This window comes from Anabrus simplex, chromosome 1, assembly GCF_040414725.1.
Source record: "Anabrus simplex isolate iqAnaSimp1 chromosome 1, ASM4041472v1, whole genome shotgun sequence".
Classification (NCBI taxonomy): Eukaryota; Metazoa; Arthropoda; class Insecta; order Orthoptera; family Tettigoniidae; genus Anabrus; species Anabrus simplex.
The window spans coordinates 1,558,035,517-1,558,047,072 of NC_090265.1; the positions used below are offsets into that span (position 1 = coordinate 1,558,035,517).

Consider the following 11,556-nt stretch of genomic DNA (forward strand, 5'->3'; position numbering starts at 1 on the left):
AAGCCAATAGCTCCCCAGACCATAATGCTTGGTGTTTGCCCTGTGTGCCTCTCGACAATAAGATCTAGGCGGCCCCTCTCCCCGGTACGTCGGCGTACACGATTCTGGTGATCACTGCGGGCAAGACAGAAGCGCGATTCATCACTAAAGACGACCCTATGCCATTCGTCGACCCACGTCGATCTTTCTCATCAGGCCAGCCTTACACATCGCTGTTGTGGGATCATTGGAATACCTTCTGCAGGGACAAGGGCTCGTAAGCCAGCTGCACGCAGGTGACTACCAACTGTTTGATGTGTGACGTGGGGTGCCACAGCTGCTTGAATTTGCGCTGTTGTTACATGGGGTTCCATCCGGGCCATCCGAATGATGCGGCGATCCTCTCTCACAGTTGTCTGTCGCGCTGGGCCTGTGCCAGGTCTACGAGTGTGGGTACCTTCATTTGACCACTGCTGCCATACACGTTGTACCGTAGATGCCTGTCGGCCAACATCTGCAGCGACAGTCCTTAGCGATAATCCAGCCTCACACAGACCAATTATCCGAGCCCTCTCAAATGGCGACAGTTGTTGATAGCGTGCTCTTCTCTGTCGTCGAGGCATGTTTGACGGGGAACACTTCACTGCACAGACTGCAAGTCAACTACCCAAAACCAGAGTCCGTATACTGGAGTTGATTCCTCCGCGACCAATTACGTGGGGATACCTGTAGCAACAACGGCCGTAGCCGTGTTGAAACACCGGATCCCGTGAGGTCTCCGAAGTTAAGCGACATTGGGCGTGGTCAGGAGTTGGATGGGTTGCCACGCGCTGTTGGTGGGGGGTAAGGGAATGGAGGAGCGGAAAGGAACTGGCCACCCTACCGCACGTAAACTCCGGCTCAGGAACACCTCTGCGGAGGTTCGGACCTGCCTTCGGGCAGAATAACCCTTACCTTACCTACCTATAGCAACAATCCAATGGGTCTGAAACTTTGATCGTTTACATACCGACATGGCATCGTTCCATATCTTGAAAATCAACACAAAAGACCAATGCCTTCATGGTGTAGCAATTTCCATTTTCTTAAGTGTAAATTAAAAGTAGACTTTAAAAATATCACGATAAAAATGTTACAGCATAAACATCATTCATAATCATTCGTTGCATAATGTCAGCAATACCAAAAAATTTGCAACACGTAGAAAGTAGTACGGCAGTAAATTTCAATTTTCCCGCATGAACTAATTAGCATCACAGAGAATATTATTTTGTGACATGACTAAATATTATAACGAACGTTTCCTCCTGAGAAACCTGATAAGTATTTACATGAATAGTCGCGCGTATCTAACTCGTTATTATATTGTACACAAACTATATAGATCTTCTTTGTAGACTGTTATGCCTTTCAGCGTTCAGTCTGCAAGCCTCTGTGAATTTACTAACTACCACCACAAACCTCTATTTGTAACTAGTGGCCTTGTTTAATTTTATACCTCTTATCCTTAAATTGTTAGAAACTGAGTCTAACTATCGTCATCTTGGTCTCCTTCTACTTCTCTCACCCTCTACAACAGAGTCCATTATTCTCCTAGATAACTTATCTTCCTCCATTAGTCTCACATGATCCCACCACCGAAGCCAGTTTATGCGTGAAGCTTCATCCATCGAGTTCATTCCTAACATATATTTTATCTCCTCAATCTGAGTACCCTCCTGTTATTGTTCACACCTGTTTTTACCAGCAATAATTCTCACTACTTCCATGTCTGTTATGAATAAGTTATGAATAAGATAACCTGACTCCACCCAGCCTTCACTCCCGTAAAGCAAAGTTGGTCTTAAAACAGACCGATGTTAAGATAGTTTCGTCCGGGAGATGACTTCCTTCTTACAGAATACTGCTGATCGCAACTGTGAACTCACTGCGTTAGCTTTACAGCACCTTGATTCTATCGCACCTACTATACTACCATCATGGGAGAATACGCATCATAAATACCTGAATTTATCTACCTGTTCTGTTCCAGCATTGTATGCCTCTGTGGATCAGTGGTAGAGTGTCGGCCTCCGGATCCCAAGATAGCGGGTTCAAACTCGGCAGAGGTAGTCGGATTTTTGAAGGGCGGAAAAAAGTCCATTCGACACTCCATGTCGTACGATGTCGGCATGTAAAAGATCTCTGGTGACACATTTGGTGTTTACCCGACAAAATTCATTAAATCTCAGCCATAGTCGCCCAAGAGAGTTTCGGTTTACTCGGTCTACCATCTAGTGGGCCAAGAGTAAAACGGAACGACGAAATTGACGAGTAGACAGCCAGATGGCTTCAAATTGAAATGTCTGCACACGGTAGCTGAGGCCATAAGATTATTATTATTATTATTATTATTATTATTATTATTATTATTATGATGTCCAATTTGACACAAGTTAAGGTTATTATTTTTAGTTTATAACCGAATATGTTCGTCAATGTTGAGTATCTCCTTTGGAACATTTCTCCAGGCATCTGGATGAAATCTGTACTGGAAGGAAATTGCTCGAAGACGTCAGGTTCCAATCTCTAAAGTGCACAGCTTTAGTTATTTTAAAAAATCGTTCTCTCGGCTCTATCTCCAACATTTAGGTATTTTTAAATATTCCCTTTTTAAGGTGTCTGTGAACCCCTTGAGACAATGCCGTGTACCGCAGGGGATTCCAGGATCTCACTTTGGGAACGTCTTTGTTAGAGAATTTGGGATTTTTTCATGCATGTTGTGGTAGTGTATGCCATATCCTACTATTTAAGCCCTGATATTTTTATTTAGGTTTTATTTTACGCATTAATCTTACATCATTTTGTCCGGCTCCTTGGCTGAATGGTCATCGTAGTGGCCTTCGGTTCAGACGGCCCTGGTTTCTATTTTCGGCCTGCCGTAAATTTTCACTGCTCCTGGTTAATTCCTCTAACACGAGGGCTGGGCGTTTGTGTTTATCTCAATAGATACCTTCATTTACGTACAACGCATCACGCAGTAGTGAGCACAGCCCTCCACGTTGGGTTGGCTTCAGAAAAGGTATCCGGCCGTGAAACTGGGCTAACTCCAGGTAACTAGAGGAAGGCCAGGAGAAGAAGAATATGGAAATGATGAAGATTTTAACTCTATTTTATCTAGCTTGTATTATCAGTATTACAAATCTCACTTACATGTAAATTTATACAGTTACTGCTTATTGTCTCTGTTATTCTGACCGGTTCTGGGCGGAGATTTTCATCTCAAAATTCACGTGGTGTCAGGAAGAGCATCCGGCCTTAAATCAAAATGAGCCTGGGTGACTGCAGTGACCCCGAAAATAACTTGATAAATGGTTAGCGTGTTGGCCTTTGGTCACAGGGGTCCCGCGTTCGATTTCCGGTTAAATTCGCTGGCACCGGGGCTGGCTGTATGTGTCCTCTTCATCATCATTCCATCTTCATCACGGCGCGCATGTCGCCTACAGGAGTCAAATCAAAAGACCTGCATCTGAAGAGCCGAACTTGCCCTCGGTCACTCCCGGCACTAAAAGCCATACGACATTTAATTTCATCATCATCATCATAATATGTTTACCCTCTAGGTACGGCTTTTCCCTCAGACTCAGCGAGGGATCCCACCTCTACCGCCTCAAGGGCAGTGTCCTGGAGCTTCGGACTCTTGGTCGGCATTCGCCTGGAGGTGAAGTGGGAATCCACGGAAAACCACTTAGAGAATGGTTGAGGTGGGAATCGAACCCACGTCTACTCAGTTGACCACCCGAGGCTGAGTGGACCCCGTTACAGCCCTCGTACCACTTTTCAAATTTCGTGGCAGAGCCGGGAATCGAACCCGGACCTCCGAGGGTAGCAGCTAATCGCGCTAACCACTACACCACAGAGGCGGACCATTTAATTTCATACTGGGGCAATCTGAAGAAAGTACGTGTGTTTTTAGTTTCTCTAGTTGCTGTAAAATTATGTGCACTTTCTTTTTTTTTTTTTACTTACAGTATGTGGTTAAGAGCAAGAGACGGATGGGGGCCCTAATTTCTCCACGACCAGTAATGTCATTTAACTAGCCAATGCAGAAGCTCCTTTCTAATCTAGTCCTTGGCATCGATAAGGGCAGCTATTCACAAACTGTGGACCGCGGACCCCTCCCTGGCCGCGACGATAATCCAGGGGTTCCGCAATAATAATGCAAGTTGTAAATATTTGCAGAGCGAAATTTTATTGTAACACAGAATTCATAGATTATTATACTGAATGTAGGAACCATGTCTTCACTATTGTGAAACTTATATACAGCATATGTAACTTTTAACTTGGCCGAAAGATGGTGCAAGTTAGCAGCGGAAAAAGAAGAAATACTACAAGCAAGTGTAAGTGATGTAATGCAATTGTGAGACATTTGGAATTTCGAGTATTCGCACTCAGACCACATCTTTCCCCTCTGCTTGAGAACAGTCCATGGATCAGAAATCCATTCTTTGAAACTGAACATGAACTGCCCTCTCTTGTGAAAGTGAAAAATAAATTGTAGTTTGATATGAGTGGAGAATCAGATGGAGTGACATGTTTATCCCCAGGAAATTCCATGAATGTATCACAACTCCACGTCTCTGATCGACTTTTGGGCCCATGAGATCCCCCTATACTACAATTTGTAGGAAAGAAATACTGTGTTTATTGCCTTCCATAACGACATTCCTGTGTACGTGTAGCTTTCACACAATTGTGTGTGAATTTGTATATGATGATGCTGGATTGGGAATGTTAAACTAGTAGTATTTCCTGTAATATTTTCTTTCCATGGAATTGCTAGTTGTACTCTGTTGTTGTTATTGTTGTTGTTGTAAATCATAGTGTGAAATTTTGAAATACTTAAGGTACGCGTGAATTTGTATATGCCGGTGCTGTAATGTTAAGCTTACTACTAGTTCGGTTCGGGTGACTAAGTTCGTAAAATGCTTGGTCTTAGGAAAACAGTACCATCCGTCCCATTAATCCAACGACCGCAACAAGGAAATTGTTTCCAAGTAAGTTTCCAGATCCAGAAAGTTGTAATTATTAGCCAAGTGCCACATTGTTTTATAATTTCTGTGCATTTATACAGCATCTTCATGTAAAGGTAAGGTAAGGGTTATTCTGCCCGAAGGCAGGTCCGAACCTCCGCAGAGGTATTCCTGAGCCGGAGTTTACGTGCGGTAGGGTGGCCAGTTCCTTTCCGCTCCTCCATTCCCTTACCCCCCACCAACAGCGCGTGGCAACCCATCCAACTCCTGACCACGCCCAATGTTGCTTAACTTCGAAGATCTCACGGGATCCGGTGTTTCAACACGGCTACGGCCGTTGGGTTCTTTATGTAAATGAAGTTAAATTAAACTTCCGGTTTCAAAGAAAATAAATATTAGTCCTAAATTATAGGAATAAAATCAAACATGGTATCATTACAAAATTCTGTTTTTTTTTTGTTTTTTTTTTTGTTTACTGAATGCAGTATAATGTTCTGTGACTAAAGGGTCATTGGAAACGCGTGCAATAAGCTCAGGGGCCCTCAGAGACAAAATGTTTGGGTAACCCTGGATAGGGTATGCCAAAGATTGCAGTTGCGATCCGCAACTAGTCATATCGTTCATGTCAGAATGTAAAGTAACATCGGAGTCCACCTGGAAACAATCATATCTTATCGGTGTATTCCATCACAGAGAACTTATGAGCGTTAAGCGACGCCCGGGGCCTTGATTGTCTTTGCCAGGCATATCGATTTCACCGACATTCAGCACAACCTGCCTAGGTTTATCGTACTCCCTTCCGATCCCGACGGCATAAGGTTTGCGAAGCCCAGAGAGTATTCATTTTCCTGTCTGATTTTTCCTTTCTTAAAATTCTTTACAGTATAATGCCCTGCGTGTCTTATTTGTCACAAAATGATTAAAATAGAAATTCTAGACTTTGTTAATAGAACAATATACCAGGAACTTCAGATTCTCACTCCGCAGTAGTATCGATGGTTCCGCTGCAGGCGCTTTCCATTGTGATGCACAGAACGGCTACACGCAATAGCCAAAAGTCGTGTGAGTTGCCGAATGTTGTAGGGGCTGCAGCAAACTGAGTTTTCGGTTAGTCTTTTTCTTTTACTATTGGCTTTACGTCACACCGACACAGATAGGTCTTATGGCGACGAGGGGACAGGAAAGGGTAGAACTGGTAAGAAAGCGGCCGTGGTCTTAATTAAGGGGTACAGCCCCCAGCAATTGCCCGGTGTGAAAATGGGAAATCACGGAAAACCATCTTCAGGGCTGCAGACAGTGGGGTTTGAACCCAATATATCACGAATACTGGATACTAGCCGCACTTAAACGACTGCAGTCGAACTCGGTCGGGTTAGTTTCGAAAGGAACCTTGCCTTTCTTCATCAGGAGACAACAGAGAAATGAAACGACACATTAAAGGTTGCTAGGAGAAAGCAACAAGGAACTTTACTGTTGCCATTCGTTGTCTCTATCATGGGGCTAAAATGGCGTTCCTTTTAAATCTTAGGGCTCCATTTCAAGTTCCTTGTCTACCCACCGTTTTGAATTTTACGTGCGCCAACGTTATGTGATTAAACTTTAGTTTCTCCTCCAAACACGCACTTCTCCACATTGAATCTATTGTTTTCATGTTATGAAATTAGTTTGTAATTGTGAGGTGTTATATAGGCATTATAGACTATGTATAACGCAAAATGGTTCGTATTTTCTTATGAAGGAAATTGTGGATAATGAACGTACATCTTTGCCTATGTGCTGTGATTATAGAGCAGTCAATCTCACGCTGGGCTTTTCGTCCCGTAGGCACACAGCATATAAGCAGCCAGGCGGGCGACCAGTGTGTGAGCTTCAGCCACTATGACGTTGGGGTTACGTCACTGGCCGTGAAGGTCAATGCCTGGCGAATATCCGCCAGACAGGCTCGATGATTGCGGCTATACCTGAATTCAAAATGGAAGCAGAAAGTCATGGAAAAAAGAGGACTTCGCATAAAATAACTGCAGAAATTCAATAGAAAAAAACAGTATATTTTTGTGCATGCAGGGTACCGTACGAAATGCCTGATTAGTGGGCAGTCTATTGCTCACGCCGGAAAACATTACTTCATGTCTCTAACTCTAGAGCTGTACATCATTTTTTTTTTTTGCTAGGGACTTTACGTCGCACCGACCCAGATAGGTCTTATGGCGACGATGGGATAGGAAAGGCCTAGGAGTTGGAAGGAAGCGGCCGTGGCCTTAATTAAGGTACAGCCCCAGCATTTGCCTGGTGTGAAAATGGGAAACCACGGAAAACCATCTTCAGGGCTGCCGATAGTGGGATTCGAACCTACTATCTCCCGGATGCAAGCTCACAGCCGCGGGCCTCTACGCGCACGGCCAACTCGCCCGGTAGCTGTACATCTCATGAATCCCCAGCTTGTAACATTCAGTTAGTATTAACTTAGATTTATTTTATAGCCTTCACACACTCAACACATATCTTAAGATGTATGCTTGTAAATCATAAGAAAGTAATTCCATCTTGCTCGATATTTGGAAGTTCATTGTCTAGTCTTATTTCCCTTCAATTATTTGAGTAAATTATAGTGTATAAAATCTTACAATTTTATATTTTGTGTTTTTAAAAATATTTTGTCTTTTTTTGTTAAGAAGGTATGTTTAATGGCTATTTATGGCTGTGTACTTAAAATAAAAAAATAAGTAAATAAATAAATATTTTTTACAACTTGCTTTACGTCGCACCGACACAAATATGTCTTACGGCGACGATGGAATAGGAAAGAGTAGGAATGGGAAGGAAGCAGCCGTGGCCTTAATTAAGGTACAGCGCCAGCATTTGCCTGGTATGAAAATGGGAAACCACGGAAAATAATCTTCAGGGCTGCCAACAGTGGGGTTCGTACCCACTATCTCCCGGATGCAATATCACAGCTGCGCGACCCTAATAAATAAAAATAAATGAATAAATGATTAAATAAATAAAAAATTCCTTCTCACACTGTCTCTGTACCAGTACATGGTCTCCTTGAACATGTGTAACATGAAAAGTGCTGTATTTCTTTTTTCTAGGGGCTTTACGTCGCACCGACACAGATAGGTCTTACGGCGACGATGGAATAGGAAAGAGTAGGAATGGGAAGGAAGCAGCCGTGGCCTTAATTAAGGTACAGCGCCAGCATTTGCCTGGTGTGAAAATGGGAAACCACAGAAAACCATTTTCAGGGCTGCCGATAGTGGGATTCGAACCTACTATCTCCCGGATGCAAGCTCACAGCCGCGCGCCTCTACGCTCACGGCCAACTCGCCCGGTGAAAAGTGCTGTAGAACAGAGTCAAAATTGTATTCATGTACTACATTCCGATTTTCCGACTAAATCTCGGCATCGATCACTGACAGTCGGAAGTAGTTCACTGTTTAAATCATGTACTGAGTCGTACATTTCAGTGACATGCGCAGAAAACTGAATCACTGCCTCCTGACGTTTGCTTGTTTCTTTCGTGCGATGCATTTTATCAAATAATTTAGACGAATGGGTTTATATTCCTGGAAGTGACGGGGATTTTTTCATTCTTCATTGACTGAAGATAAATAGGCGTTGCTATTTTTTTCAAAAAGGAAGTGAATTAGGTAATGAATAAATAAACTTATTAATTTATTGTGTTAATCCAGTTTCATGGAGGAAGAAAGCAATTCCTCCATACCAGTTCAAAAAACGATACGCGAATTCATTCCAACACAGCCTATTCATGTATCAATCCCATGAGCGATACCAAGCCGCGCACGCGGATAGGGAAATACATGTTCAGGCAATGAACTGCGTTTTGGAAAGAACCTTTAGTCACCTGATGATAGTGTGGATGAAAAAATAATTTGTAGGTACAATTTAATAATTATTGTTCATATGCCTTAGAGTATTAATGTCTAAATGCATGCAGATATATTTGATAACTTATTAGTAAGCATGTTTCTTTAATTTTCCCAATTTCACTTCAGTTTTTTAAATATTTTCGTTGAGTTATTTCCTTGACATAGAAACTGGAAAATATAGAAAACTCAGCAGCTGATACTTAATAGGCTATAACATACAATTCTCTACCCGAAAATATCACTGTCTTTGGAAATTTCTTTTTTTGCTAGTGGCTTTACGTCGCACCGACACAGGTAGGTCTTATGGCGACGATGGGGTAGGAAAGGCCTAGGAGTTGGAAGGAAGCGGCCGTGGGCTTAATTATAGTACATTTCCAGCATTTGCCTGGTGTGAAAATGGGAAACCACGGAAAACCATCTTCAGGGCTACCGACAGTCGGATTCGAACCCACTATCTCCCGGATGCAAGCTCACAGCCGTGCGCCCCTGACCGCACGGCTAACTCGCCCGGTACTGTCAGAAAAAGCTACAAGATGTTAAATGGTAATTCATAATGGTGTTAGAAAATGCTAAATTTAATGTTTTAAATTGTATTTTCTTGCCTTTAAACTGCAAACATCTACTATCTTCTCTTTTTAAAATGGAAATGCGCACAATGTGCAAAGGTTGATAAAAGAGAGTTAGGCTACTCTTCACAGAAAATCGTCAGTGAAATCATTCTTACGGAGCAATTTACAACATGGTACCTCCCACATTATTTCCCGCATAGCTACTTACGGTAAATGAAACACCCTGTTTTTGTACACACTCTTATGAAATTCTTGCGTTGTCATCCTACCCACTAGATGTGGAAGCTCTAAATATGCGTTTATCTATTCGGTAGAAGTCATCACTTCCGTGGAATAAAATTATTTGCATATATTTTGTTTTTGTTTGTTTTGTACTGTAGTTCTGCTTGCAGCAGATTATAATGCTGGAGTAGAGATCCTTCAGCGGCTACAGACCTTCCTGCTTTATGGAAAATAATTTGCATAGGCCCAGTTCTAACATTCTTTATGGAAAATCTATTTTCACGTCCTTTATATTAACTTGAGGACGGTCATCTAGATTTTCTAAGGACTTTCTATCATGCCATTACTTCCTCGTTTTCTTCCTTGGGCTTCTTCATCAGATCAGCGATCGCTACACTGAACAGAGTGGGGCTTGCAAGACACCATTCGTCTGTATTATCCATGCAGGCCGAGAAACATTGTCACTGACCGAGTACTGTGTCAGTCTGTCGAGTCTCTCAATTAGTAGTACTCTGTACGGATGGTCAAAAGCTTTCATGTAATACCACATAAAATTTCCGTTTTGGAAATCTGTTTTCTTCTTCTGTCACCCAATAGGTTCTTACAGTAAGTGCGTGTGAAGTTAGAACGATCTCGCCTAAACCCGAATTGCTCATATAGCAGGAGGCCGGCATCTTCTTTAGTTAGTCATCCCCGTACAGGCTATGAAGGCCCTGGGAGGGGTGGAAGGTAAAGGCTTCCACTATCCGTAACCTCGGCGTTTGATGGGGTAGAGTGGTTAGCTCTACGCTCGGCCGCCTTTGCCCCCAGGAATTAACCTGGAACTTATTTTTGGTGTAGGCTGAGTGAACCTCAGGGCCATATGAATCTCCGAAAGTGGAAATCTCGTTTCTTAACATTTTCGACTTCCTGACGGGGAATCGCACCCACGCCCTTTCGGTCGAACCGAGCACGCCATTACCACCCTGACCATGGGTAATTATTGGGAAGAGGGGGCATGTTTAACATGAACAAGGGCCTGTGGAATGATGAACAGCTATTAATGCAAATATTCCTATATATTAACAATATATTCACAATCAAACAGTAAGGTAAGGTAAGGGTTATTCTGCCCGAAGGCAGGTCCGAACCTCCGCAGAGGTGTTCCTGAGCCGGAGTTTACGTGTGGTAGGGTGGCCAGTTCCTTTCCCCTCCTCCATTCCCTTACCCACCACCAACAACAGTGCGTGGCAACCCATCCAACTCCTGACCACGCCCAATGTTGCTTAACTTCGGAGATCTCACGGGATCCGGTGTTTCAACACGGCTACGGCCGTTGGCATCAAACAGTAAAACAGAACAATAATAGAACTTGTTTCCGAAATAAATTTTCTTCTTCTTCTTCTTCTTTATCTGTTTATTCTCCAGGGTCGGTTTTTCCTTCGGACTAAGCGAGGGATCCCACCTCTACCGCCTCAAGGGCAGTGTCCTGGAGCTTCTGGGGATACAAATGGAGAGGATGACCAGTACCTCGCCCAGCCGGCCTCACCTGCTATGCTGAACAGGGGCCTTGTGGGGGGATGGGAAGATTGGAAGGAGGAGTGGGAAACAACGGAAAACCACTTCGAGGATGGCTGAGGAGGGAATCGAACGCACCTCTACTCAGTTGACCTCCCGAGGCTGAATGGACCTCGTTCCAGCCCTCGTACGACTTTTCAAATTTCGTGGCGGAGCCGGGAATCGAACCGGGGCCTCCAGGAGTGGCAGCTAATCACACTAACCACTACACCACAGAGGCCGACTATACATTTTCTGAATGAATCTTATGTACCGAGTTTTCAATAATATTCACAAATAAACAAAAAAGAGAACTGGATTAATAAATACATATTGTGATGGAAT

General features: G+C 43.2%; 1 protein-coding gene across 1 annotated transcript in view; it reads right to left on the reverse strand.

Moving 5' to 3' along the window:
- The window catches only part of LOC136862274 (nose resistant to fluoxetine protein 6), a 415,203-nt gene that overhangs the window by 179,517 nt on the left and 224,130 nt on the right, over positions 1 to 11,556 (reverse strand). The window lies entirely within an intron of this gene.